General features: G+C 44.1%; 1 long non-coding RNA gene and 1 pseudogene across 1 annotated transcript in view; one reads left to right on the top strand and one right to left on the bottom strand.

Annotated features, from left to right (window-relative positions):
• LOC140693145 (uncharacterized) overlaps positions 1-12727 on the bottom strand; it is a 733405-nt gene that overhangs the window by 101809 nt on the left and 618869 nt on the right. The window lies entirely within an intron of this gene.
• Positions 3525-4523, top strand: LOC102537803 (proteasome subunit beta type-2 pseudogene; annotated as a pseudogene).

The raw sequence follows: 12727 nt of genomic DNA, 5'->3' as shown, positions 1-12727 counted from the left end.
CTGTCAAAGTTATTTTTGTTGTTGTGTATTTCTAACTTTTGCTTGTTCCTCTTTTCCTTTTTCTCTCGTACCACCCTGTGAGCAAGCTGTTGGGTCTCAAAAGGTGGGTTGTGCACACCCTGCATTGGAAATACCTACATTTCACTTTGTGCTGCCTCCATCGCTATAAAAAGCAAAAACTTAACAACTGCCTCGATCCATTTATTATCCTAGTCATCTTATTATTTTCTAATGTTTTGGAATTTTTGCTTTGTTAGCACATCACGCACTGGTGTTTGATACCTGTTAAAATCCTTGCTTGGAGGAGCCTGTTTGGTCCTCCTCATATTGGTCACAAATGAGCCATTATTAATTTTGCTTGTTTGTTTTGAGGAAGTGAGATGCGAATTGATTTAGGTGGCATCTGACGGAGGTTTTTCATGGATATTTTCACTTGGAAAGTCAAAGTCTGCAGTACCTTGCTTGATTCTGGCTTTTACTCGCACGCGGTTCCGGGCCGTCGCTGTGTAACGGGCCTGCCGGCGCTTCCTGGCCGGCGGTCACTGGGGAGGACGTGGAAGGCTGGGGTGGTGAGCAGCCCACAAGGGGCGCTGTTGGAGGAAGCAGTTTTCTTTTGCCTTTGCCTTCCCAATGCCATTTACTTTACTTTGCCTTCATAAAGGGGCAGAAGTGGGTCTAAAATCCATGTCACTCTTTTGTTCCCTTTACGATGCTGGTTTCTCTCAGTATCAGGACAACGTGGCCTTCTGCTAAGTAGCTGGCTCACTTGGATCTGTTGGACACTGGGACCACTAACGGGGACCGTAGCTTCCTCGCTGCTTCAGCCAGTGGGCATTCAGAGCCGGGTCTGTAGTTTGCTTAACCAGCTGTGCAGGCCTCCCTGCAATAGCCTTTACTTTTAACCCATGTTGGCATTAAGTAGCTGACTCTGTGTCTGTTGCAGCTGACGTCCACCACTGATGGCCACGTCGTTAGTTTGCGGTAGTGAGTCTCCAACACCCCAGTCAGCCGTGAAGGGAGATGCCTTGACCGACCTAGAACCTTGCATTTTCACACACACCTTAGTTCATCTCACCCGGAGAAGGGTTTGGCCACCACCGTCATGCTGGCCATGAGACCTTGTTTCTCCTTTCATGCTCTGGTCCAAATGTGGACACTTCATCCTTCACTGACTTGGTCTATCCTGAGACAGGCCAGACTTTCTGAAAGAGTCCAGCACATTCTTGGGGGGAACAGAACAGAAGTAAGTGTCGCAAGTAGAAGGAGTCCAGGCTTTTCGGGTTGGAAAATGCAGGCTGGGATCAGTGATGGCCGGGCTGTGCCCTGGACACAGGCCTTTCCTGTGGCTCCTGAGAGCCCAGGGTCGGAGTGAGAACAGCCTTGCCTGGGTTCCTCCATCATCATCTGCTCACTGGCAAGTGTGTCTGCTAGTTAGGAGCTCCCCCAATCCTCGGGCCCTTCAAAGTTCAGACCACGGGAGTATCTTGAGTCCCTTCTCCTGGGCCTCCTTTGTGAGAATCCAGTGCCTTCTCTGGTGTCCCGTGCCAGGAGATGCCTCCCCTTCCAGGGAGCTCCCTTCGGAGGACTATGACTCACTGCAACTTGCTGTGAGCTTGTGGGGTTCCGGCCGTGGTCTCTGCAGAACCACACTTGAGACTGGCTTAGCGACGGAAATGACAAGACTGATTCTAGGGCAGGGCTAGGGGGAGGGAACAGGGGACATTGAAAGTGATCTCAAACACTAAGTGGGTGCTGGGGCTGTTACGAAAATGGGGAGCCTGCGAGGTACCTTCCAGGAATCGAATTCCAGAGTAAATGGTGGACATGAGGCATTTTTAAGATGCCATATTTCATCCATGTTAGGACTTCCAAGAGGCACTCCGGTCTATGAGCCTGGGGCTCAGGTGAAGGAGCCGGACTACAGATACACGTTTGGAGTCATCATTCTTAGCTGGTGTTCACAGCCGTGCAGGTGGATGAGCTCATCTTGAGAGCTGCAGACTAAGGCTGAGTGGGGGCAGGGCTGTGCCTGTGTTGGAGGAAAGCCAAGACCATGCAGCATTGATGTGTCACTCAGCGGCGTTTGCGAATTCCAGAGCAATGGCATTTATCCTCAAGGGGCCGGGGTCTGGGCTGGGCCACCCAGGAAGAAATCTGAAAGGAGGGTTGTGGCTACGTGTGCGCGTCTTGGGATGATGCACAGGCTGTAGGGTCCGGGAGGGGAAACTTCTCAGAAGGTAGAGTTGGAGTGGGGAGTGGGGAGAAGGTAGTCACACTCACCTGTGAGGGAGGGAGGGAGGCCTAGGGAGTCCCTACCCTACCGGACTCGCTTTCCCATGAACAGAGGGCAATCATACAGAGTATCTGAGGTGAGAGGGGATGGGCTCTGGGAGAGGAGCCAAAGTGGAGAATGGTGGTTGGACAGTTCTGGAATAGTCTCCCTGCAAAATAGAGTTAAAAAAAACCTAGACTCTTAAGAACATTGATAGTGACCGGGGAGGAGGCAGTTTTTCTGGCCTCCTAAGGGTAAATCATGTATCTGGGGATACACAGAAGAATCGGGTAGTCTGGTCCGGGGGCTTGATCCTTACCGGGGAAACATTGCAAGTTTAAAGGGGGAGAAGGGCAGCGGAGGGAAACTAGCCAGGCCCCGTCTCAGGTACCAGTCGGCCGCCCTACTTGCGTGTTGCATTCACATCCATGCCACCCAGGTGGGCGGTGGCAGCCCACTTTTGCTGATTGGGAAGCCTTCTCACAGGGGTTAAGGAATTGGTCCGTTTAGTGTCTTGTAAATGCTGTAGCAGTATTCAAGCAGGGCCTTGTCAGACTTCAAGGGCATGCTTTCTCTCCTAATTCCGGTACCTCCCTGTTGTGCCTGGAATGGTGAAGTGGGTCAGTTTTGGAGCCTTTCAGAAAAAGTGCGATTTAGGTGCCTCAGGACTGTTTCACTAAGCTCAGTGTTCTTTGATGGTTCAGAAGCACCCCAGTGCTTTACGCCCCACAGGGGTAAGGTCTTACTCCTTTGACGATGACGTGGTTGCAAATGACGTGCAGGTGCAAAGCCAGACTTAGCAGCTTCTGAAGGGAAACTCCAGTTCTCCCTTGATCGGCTTTCTTCCTCGGGATGTAACTGTGCTGCAGCGTAGGCCTGAGCTTTCCGTATGGAGTGAGGGTTTGATATCCAAAGTTAGCATAAAATGGTCAGATGAAGAAAATCGACGTTGACAATTTATTTTTGGGTTTCATTAGACAAGATATACTATCAGTTAATGGCCAATATAGCGAATGAAATTGAGTACAGAACATTGCATTTGTTACTTTCTATTTAGAGTTCTCTTACAGCATAAGTTTGCCTGCTTTGGAACATCAGCTCCACCGCCAGGGTGCCTATCAGTGTGTTGGTGTGATTGTATTTACACAATGAATGTAATCTGGGCTTCCTCAGCCCCAAACACTCCAGTGCAGAATCACGGTCTGTAGCCATCTCTTAGTCACGCAAATACTTCTAAAATTATATGATGCTAGAAAATAAAGAAGAGAGAGAGAGAGATTGTCTTTATCAAAGTTCCTTTCAATTCTAACAGCAAACTGTTTTTGAGCAGTTCTGGTTTCCTTTGGATATGAATATATACATTTCTTTGCATGTAACCTGGGTTTTGGACTAGAACACCAAGTTCTTGCTGTCCACAAGCCACAAAAATAGTAGCCAAATTGGCTGTCTCACCGGGGAGGCCAAGAAGCCGGCTAGTCCCGCGCTCTACAGAACCTACAGCCCCCGGCCTCCCTCCGCCATGGAGTACCTCATTGGCATCCAGGGCCCCGACTATGTCCTTGTCGCCTCCGACCGGGTGGCCGCTAGCAATATTGTCCAGATGAAGGACGATCATGATAAGATGTTTAAGATGAGTGAAAAAATCTTACTCCTATGTGTTGGAGAGGCTGGAGACACTGTACAGTTTGCAGAATATATTCAGAAAAATGTGCAGCTTTATAAGATGCGAAATGGTTATGAGTTGTCTCCCACAGCAGCAGCTAATTTCACTCACCGAAACCTGGCTGACTGTCTCCGGAGTCGGGCCCCATATCACGTCAACCTCCTCCTGGCTGGCTATGATGAGCATGAGGGTCCGGCGCTCTACTACATGGACTGCCTGGCAGCCTTGGAAAAGGCTCCTTTTGCAGCCCATGGCTATGGTGACTTCCTGACTCTCAGTGTCCTGGACCGATACTACACGCCAACTATCTCACGTGAGAAGGCAGTGGAGCTTCTAAGGAAATGTCTGGAGGAGCTCCAGAAACGCTTCATCCTGAATCTGCCAACCTTCAGTGCTCGAATCATTGACAAAAATGGCATCCATGACCTGGACAACATTTCCTTCCCTAAACAGGGCTCCTAACGTCATGCCCTCCCTCCCACTTGCCAGGGAACTTTTTTGATGGGCTCCTTTATTTTTTTCTACTCTTTTGATGTGTGCTCTTGATAGATGGTTACTTCAGAATAATGCTGACTATGGGTAAATTGAGTGTTCTGGGTTGAGTCTCAGTTTACCTAACATCACCTCAGGAAGGAAGTGGAGGGTGTGTTGGACTTTTTGCCAGGACTCTCTTTCTTCCTGCCCCTTTCCCTTCATTAATACTCTAATTGCCCTTTAGCAGCAGACAGCTTGCTTGCTAATGTCTCATTCCCTCTAAATCAGTGGTTCTTTTTTGCCCCTTAGCTTGTTAAAACTAACTAAAACTGTTAGTTTTAAGTAATTAATTTGAATGGGTAATACATGCACCTAGAAAAAATGCAAACAGTACAAAAACACACAGTAAAAAATGTTTCTCCCATCCCTGTAATTTCATCACCTTCTTCCCTTCCCAGAGGAAGCTTCAGCTACAAATTTCTTATCTGACCTTTAAGAGATACACTGTTCTTGTGTAAAGGCTATGTGTTTACGCACACGTACACACACGTCCCCTTTTAAAAATATTTTTGAATGTTCTGCATATTTTTCATTTAACACTATATTGAAGATTTTTTTATATCAGTACATAAATAGCTAACTTATTCTTGTTGACAGTTGCATAATATTCCATTAAATTGGTTATACTATAGACAGTTAAAAAAAATAGTAGCCAAATTGCACACGTGTGAAATAGTTTATTCTTTTTTCTGAGAAAATATCCTTGAATTTGCGACTTGGGCTGTGATTTTTGCTTTTTGCTTCTCCCACCCCTCTTGTTATCTCTCACTCCTTCCCACGTGGCCGTGGTCTCAAAGGAGCGGGCAAACACCCAGTTGGTCACCATGTACTGCTGCTGTAGACGGAGCCCAGCCAAGACCTAAAGGACATTATCAGAGAGGACTTCCTGGAAGAAATGGGCTCTACATTCAGTTGTGAGGACAGAGTAAGAGTCAGCCAGGAGAAGGAGTCAAGAATGAGGCTCAGGTGGCAGGTGTAGCCTGGGCAGAGGCCTGGAGGCTTGTGGAGTGGGGACCCGGGGAGAGTGCCCTATGCAGTCCAGGGTGGAGGGTGCCCTGCTGGGGAGGACACTGGAGAGGGCCTGGGGTGGAGGGCTTTGGAAGAGGTTGGGTTTTACTAGAACTGACACCGGAGGCAGCTAGGGTGTCAGGAGGAAGTGACAGGTACTCCTGGTTTTGCTTCTGATGTTCTACAGGAAGATGTGGTCGGGACGGGTAATAGCAGCCCTGTCCATTTGTGACCCACCCTTTCATTCATTTATTCATAACATGCACACTTCTGAGTGTGTAGGGGAGAGGGATGGACCCACAGTAGTAAGCAAACAATACTTGCCTCTTGCGAGCTTAGCAGTTTCAGAAGTTGACTCAGCGTAGAATGTTCTAGGAACACAGCAGGGGCACCTAACTTAAAGTGCGGGGGTTGGAGGCAGGGAAGGCTTCCTTTAGATATAGTAAAAATGAGTCTGAATGCGAGTGGGAAGTAGCAGGTGGTTAGGGGACCCCTGAGGTCACTGGGGAGCTGGGTACTGCAGTGAGGCTGGGCGATTAGGGGCAGGGGTGGGGCTAGCCCTGAAGGGTTTGAAGCAGGGGTGATGTAATCAAATTTGTGTTTTGGGAAGGCTGCTCTAGCTGTGTTTCTGTGTGTGTGTGTGTGTGTGTGTGTGCATTTGGGAACAAAGGGAGGGTGCCACCAAGTGAGAGGGTCATTAGAATACAATTCACAGGCTGGGAGATGACCAGTGGGAGAGGGGCATCGGGGCTGCCTGGGGACGTAAGGGGCAGTGCAGATGCAGTATCTTCCTATGGGGAAGGCTTGTTAGCGGTGCCGCCCTAGGGGCGCCTTGTGGCTGGAAGAAAACAGTTGGAAGCCGCCAGGTGGACTTTCCTCTTCTCTCCTTCCCTGCCTTCTGTGATGATCTTTGCTCAGCCAACATTTGGAACAGAACAGCTAAATTTCAGGGTAGCACAGGAGTTTGTTGAGCTCGTTTGAGTGAGATCTTGTAGGAATTATGTGTGTGTTGAGATCTGCACGTTCACTTAGTTAGAAATGCCCGGTCATTTGCATTTCCATACGGGTTTTTATTCGTGTTAAATTTGCCTTTTTGGTGAGAGAAAATTGAATACAGCTACTGTTTTTCTCAAAAACAAAAACTTATCTTTAAAGGAATTTAATATTCAAAAGAATAGGAATATTTAAAAATCATAAAGTAAGGCTTTGGTGTAATTTCTTTGATTTCTGAGTTGATGTGGAGTTACAGCCTTTGCATTACTTAATAGCACATTCTTGTCAGTATTTAAAGAGCTATTAGTGAGTGCCCCAGGCCCCACCTCTCAAAGCATCACTAAAGCTTGCTCTGAAATAGTGAGGTCATAAAGGTCTTGTTTGCAGAATCCAAACAGTTGGTTTATAATATGCAGCATAGCTCTCTTTATAAAATAACAAAAGGTTCAAAATTAAGAAATTGGAACATACTTGATTTTTTTTTAAAGCTGAAACATAAACATTCTTGTGTTAATGTTGCGACTGGAAATTTTGGAAAGACAACTCCTACAGTAATATTATGTATGTGAAATACATATATGCCTTTCATGTTTGAAAAGAAACTATGCAGGGTTTTTCGAAGTCAGGACAATTCCAGCTCAGATACTGGCAGTGATGGTTGCTGGTTTTCAATGGCATAGCCTAAATTTGCCTTCTTTGTTTTTTTTTTTCCTTTTTTTGTAATGAGAGGTTTGAGTAGTGCTTTGCCAGCATGCTTTCGGGGCAATTTTGGGGCAGATGTCATGCACCAGCAGTGAGACATTTCTGTGCATTTTACTTTCTGGACATCAACTGGCCGGGATGCTGCAGGACTCCCTGGTCCATCACCATTTGTCCTGGAGCTGTTCCAGACAGTGAATGACTTTCTGTGGCTTGGAGGTAAGGTGATCTGATGCAGATGACAAGATGTGTAGTTAAAGTGCTGTTACTTGAAATAAGAGGAAACCTAGAAAAATGGCTCTAAAATACAGGATGAGGGAGGTGCATTCTCTGAGCTGCCTGCAGTGGGGAAACTTCTCAGGTGACTCCCTCACTGTGTATCCTGTCACACTCCCTCACAGCCCTGCAGAGCAGTCCTTCTTAAGCAAGCATGCACTTTCTCAGAAACACGCTGAATTTCCTTGTGCTGTAAAGGAAAAGCCCAGCTGGGCTAACAAGCTAAGTCACAAATCTAAGTATAACAAGTGTCGGATTACTGATCTGAGTTCTGCTGGGCTAACTCATATATCTGAAATTTAGTGTCAGTCTATTGGGCTAACGAGCTCAGTCACAAATTTAAGTGTGATTAAGTGTCGGTTTACTGATATAAGTTCTGCCGGGCTAACTTGTAAGTCTAAAGTTTAGTGTCAATTTACTGGGCTAACAAGCTAACTCGTAAATCCAAGCTCAACAAGTGTCAGTAACGTGATCTGTTCCAAATTGATAAGCTCCAGTGTACTGATTCCTTGCTTTTTGTTGTTTGAACCTTATTGGCTAATAGCCCCATACTTGTAATTAACCCTATAAAACCTCATGTGCAGGTCTTGGAGGTGCTCAGAGCTTCGGAGCAGAAGCCCCTCTGAGCCCGCCGGCGTAATAATTCTGAGTACTCCAACCCTCCGAGTGGTGCTTGTTTCTTGGCTGGCCTGTCATTTCCGTAACATTTCTCCTGTTTGTTGGCCTTTTGTAAAAGCACATCTTGCCCTTTGCTTAAATGCCATCCCCTGTTAGTCTCCTCTGACACATATTGTTCCAGACCTCATCCATATATAGCTGCTGAATTGATGAACAGAATGTAGTATCTCCATGCAGTGGAATATTATTCAGATATAAGAATGAAAAAATGAAAAAGAAAAAGAAAGGGGAAGATGAAAATGGCCACCTGCTCTTGGAAATCCACCCTGACTGCTCAACCTGCACTTTTCCTTTTGAATCTCCACGCCTTATGCTCCGCTCTACTCTTTTTGATAGTACTTACCACCTACTGATAAATCTTAACATTTTCAAAAAAAAAAAAAGAAAAAGAAAAAGATGCAGATACCACTTCAACATGGACAAGCCTTGATAACAGCACGTTAAGTGAAAGGAAGCAGACACAAACGGCCACATACTGTTGAATTCAGTGATCTGAAATGCCCAGAATAGGCACATGCAGAGGCAGAGAGCAGGTGATGGTTGCAAGGGGCTGGATGGAGGGGGGATGGGGAGTGACAACTAGTGGACAGAGGGTTTCTTTTGGGATGATGGAGCATCTGGAAATAGATGGTGGTGAGGGCTGCACAACCATGAGTGTGCAGAAGACTGCTGGGCGCTGTCTCTGTGAGTGCCTGTTGTTGGAGCGGCTTTATTTTGTTCTCACCCTGCAATGTGAAGAGTCATCTTGTGCTGAGGCCGTCCTACATATGTGAGTGGTGAGACTCAGGGACTTTGCAGAGTCATGTTTCTTTTTCCCCCTTACTAAGTGTTGGCAAAAAAGGATTAAGCCTGAGAAAGTGCTCCATCTGCAGAAATGTCTTTCAGTTTTGCACGGTGTAAAAATCTTGAGAGCTTTTTAATCGTTGAGGACAGTCTGTGGGGGGAAACAGTCCGTGAAGCCTGGGTGAGACCTGGAAGAGCCGTGCTTCCCTCGCAGACACGGGTGGGGATTTCACTCCGGTTCAGGCAGTGAAGGGCCCTGAGTTGACAATCGTGAATATTTATGTGTATCCGCTGCTTCATCTTGGATATTAATTTCAATCTGAGTCAGTTTGTGGCGGCAGCCTCATCCTACATCAGGAATTTATAGCATCTGCTCTTTGAGGTGAAGACCAGACAGACTTGATTATTTAAGTCTCTCTTGAATTGATATCTCAGATTCCTTTGTCAAAAGCATGACAGCAGAAATACAGACGTCCTTTAATGCCGATGTGACCTGAAGAAGGTTTAGTCTCTGTGCATCAATGACCTTATCTGTGGGTAGGGAAGATGATAACAGAGCTTCTCTCAGAGGGGCTGGTGAGGGGAGAGTGAGAAGCACAAATGGAGGACTTACACAAGATGCTCATGAATGACTGGATTTAATGATCTCAGCCTCATGAGGCCTCAGCGGCAGAGATGTCAGAACAGATCAGTCCCAGCCAGAGCTTGATCCATGTTGGCAGCTGTGATTATGATCAGTATCACCCCTGTGGGTTATCAGGTAGTTTTAAGACTTGGTAATATGAATTCATGAATAATGTTAAAAGACTAGACATCTCAGATCCGGTTTACATAGTTTTCAAGATTACCTCTGAGAAAAGGGTGTCTTTTTTCCCCAGCTTAAATCTGAGTTGAGTCTGCAAAAGAATTCTGTAGTCTTCCATCTTTGTGCTTTAATTCTCCATTTCTTCAAAAAACGTTTTTAAATAGAGTTACTGGGAACTGAACTGAGGACCTCATGCATGTTAAACACGTGCTCTCCCAACTGAGGTATAATCTCCCCCCTATTTTTTTAACTTTACTTTCTTAATATTCAGAGTTTAGAGGCCTCTAATTCTGTTTCTTGAGACTTGTTCATGAACCTGGAAGTCTATAAATAATGGGCAATACTTGGCTTATTAAAAAAATCAATAGAACATTCTGCAATCCATCCAAAAGGAAAAGCTCATTGACTTAAAATGTTTCTCCTTTATGGTGATTTCTACTATTTGGTCTAGCTTAATTTGTTAACAGCCATCCTCATCATCATAATGACCAAATTCGCCCTGAATGGGCACCAACCAAAGGCTAAAATGCTTTCCTCATGTTTTACTTCATAGCAGGTGTTTGAGGGTAGGTATCAGTGTCTCCTTTTCTGCAGCTGATGGATTAAGAGATGGGGCAGCTTGTCCCAAATCACACGCAGTTGGCGGTGGCAGGCTTAGGGCTGGAACCCAGGCTGCACAGGATGTCTTTTCAATTGCTCCTCTAATCAGCCTACTGATGAGTTGTTTCCCAAATTCCTGTGAGTCCAGAAATGGCCGATTTTAGTGATCTCAGCCTGAAGAGGCCTTCAAAGGAGAGACACCAGTGAGAATGTGAGACAGAGTGGCATAAATTAAAACTGTACATTTTCACAAATGTTTTATTCTCGGCTAATGACTTAAAAAGTTAGTGTTATTTATTCTAGAGTTCTGCAAACACTAAAAACAAAATATTAAAAATGATTATAATGCAAAAGAAAAGTGAGCTTTGAAAGTCCAACCACTGCTAGTGACTCATTGATTGTTTTTCTCTAGTGGTGCTTATTGAGAGAAAAATTTACAAAGTCTGAATTGGTTTCATGTAGTTTTAGTATGGAAGAAAAAATTGTCAGTGAATATTGTAAGTAAAATCTTGACTCTTTTCTTTCCTGTTGATGAATATGTAAGTTGTTTTCATGGCTTAAGTACATTTCCTCATTTGTGAAATTTGAGTAATATCGTTTACCTTGTCTGACTGTGAGAGTTAGACGCCTTGTATACAAAGCACCCAAGAGGTGCTCAATAAAAATATTTGCTGTCACAATGACAGTTTAGGAGAATCAGCTCTGAATACTAAAAAGGGTGGCTTATTTCTGATACATATTCGATGTGAATATATATGATATACATGAATATGATTTACAGTAATAAGGATTCAGTTGTCTTTTAGTGCAGTATGAAGTTTTGATGAAATCAATGTCATTCTTGTAAGATAGGGACTAGTTACATTGCCTTAAGCAGATAAACTTGAAGATTATTTACACAGAATGTGTATTTTTATAACTCAGAATTCATATTGCTGTGTAACCAACCACTAGAGCTTTTAAGTTTGTAGGAATATGACCACAACCATTAATTTAGAAAAATCAACATTAAATATTTTCAGGAAATGAGCTTATCTCTGTTGTGATTGAAGAAAATTTTGATTTTTTTCTGTACTCTTAATAGGTTTTAAAATATCACAACATTGATTTGACATGTCACTTTTTAAATGGTGAGAATAAAGCTCAAGTTGTTTTAATACATAAATTAATCTTTTTGCATTTCAACAAAATGATATGATTTCCTGACTCTTTAGGAAGACTATTTTGCAAGACACTTAGATTACCTACTGTTGGAAAAATGCAGAAGTGACTTTTATGAATATAGGCCTAGTACAGTTCTGTTGGCATTTGACATAGTGCAAGACATGAGGACTAGGAGAGCTTTGCTGCCGATGGCCAGGAGGACAGATCCCAGGTCTCAGTCTCCCCTTCTGTAAAATGAAGAGGCTGGACTGGATTCTTTCCTCTTTTAAGATGCATTTCCATATGCCTATTTCTTTTGTTTATATTCAAGAGTATTATCAATTTCAGATTAAATGCTGAATACCACCCTCTTCCCCGAAGCAGAATTCAGTATGTGCTAGATAAGCTTTCAGTTATCTAATTCTTCTTTCTTTCTTTTTTAAATTTTATTTTATTGAGTTATAGTCAGTTTACAATGTTGTATCAATTTCCAGTGTAGAGCACAATTTTTCAGTTATACATGAGCAAGCATATATTCGTTGTCACATTGTTCTTCACTGTGAGCTACCACAAGATCTTGTATATATATTTTCTTATGCTATACAGTATAATCTTGTTTATCTATTCTATATATACCTGTCAGTATCTACAAATTTAAAACTCCCCGTCGGTCCCTTCCCACCCCCTTCCTCCATGGCAACCACAAGTTTGTATTCTATGTCTATGACTGTTTCTGTTTTGTATTTATGTTCATTTGTCCCTTTCTTTTCTTTTTTAGATTCCACATATGAGTGATCTCATATGATATTTTTCTTTCTTTTTCTGGCTTACTTCACTTAGAATGACATACTCCAGGGACATCCATGTTGCTGCAAATGGCGTTATGTTGTCATTTTATGGCTGAATAGTATTCCATTGCATAAATATACCACCTCTTCTTTATCCAGTCATCTGTCAGTGGATATTTAGACTGTTTCCATGTCTTGGTTATTGTAAATAGTGCTGCTATGAATATTGGGATACAGGTGTCATTTTGAAGTAGGATTCCCTCTGGATATATGCCCAGGAGTGGGATTCCTGGGTCATAGGAAGTCTATTCCTAGTCTTTTCGGGAGTCTCAATACTGTTTTCCACAGTGGCTGCACCAAACTGCATTCCCACCCCAGTGTAGGAGGTACCCTTTTCTCCACAGCCTCTCCAGCATTTGCCATTTGTGGACTTTTGAATGATGCCCATTCTGACCGGTGTGAGGTGATACTTCATTGTAGTTTTG

This window comes from Vicugna pacos, unplaced genomic scaffold, assembly GCF_048564905.1.
Source record: "Vicugna pacos unplaced genomic scaffold, VicPac4 scaffold_19, whole genome shotgun sequence".
Lineage (NCBI taxonomy): Eukaryota > Metazoa > Chordata > Mammalia > Artiodactyla > Camelidae > Vicugna > Vicugna pacos.
Note: the sequence above shows the minus strand (reverse complement) of the source record. Positions and strands in the feature narration are given on the sequence as shown.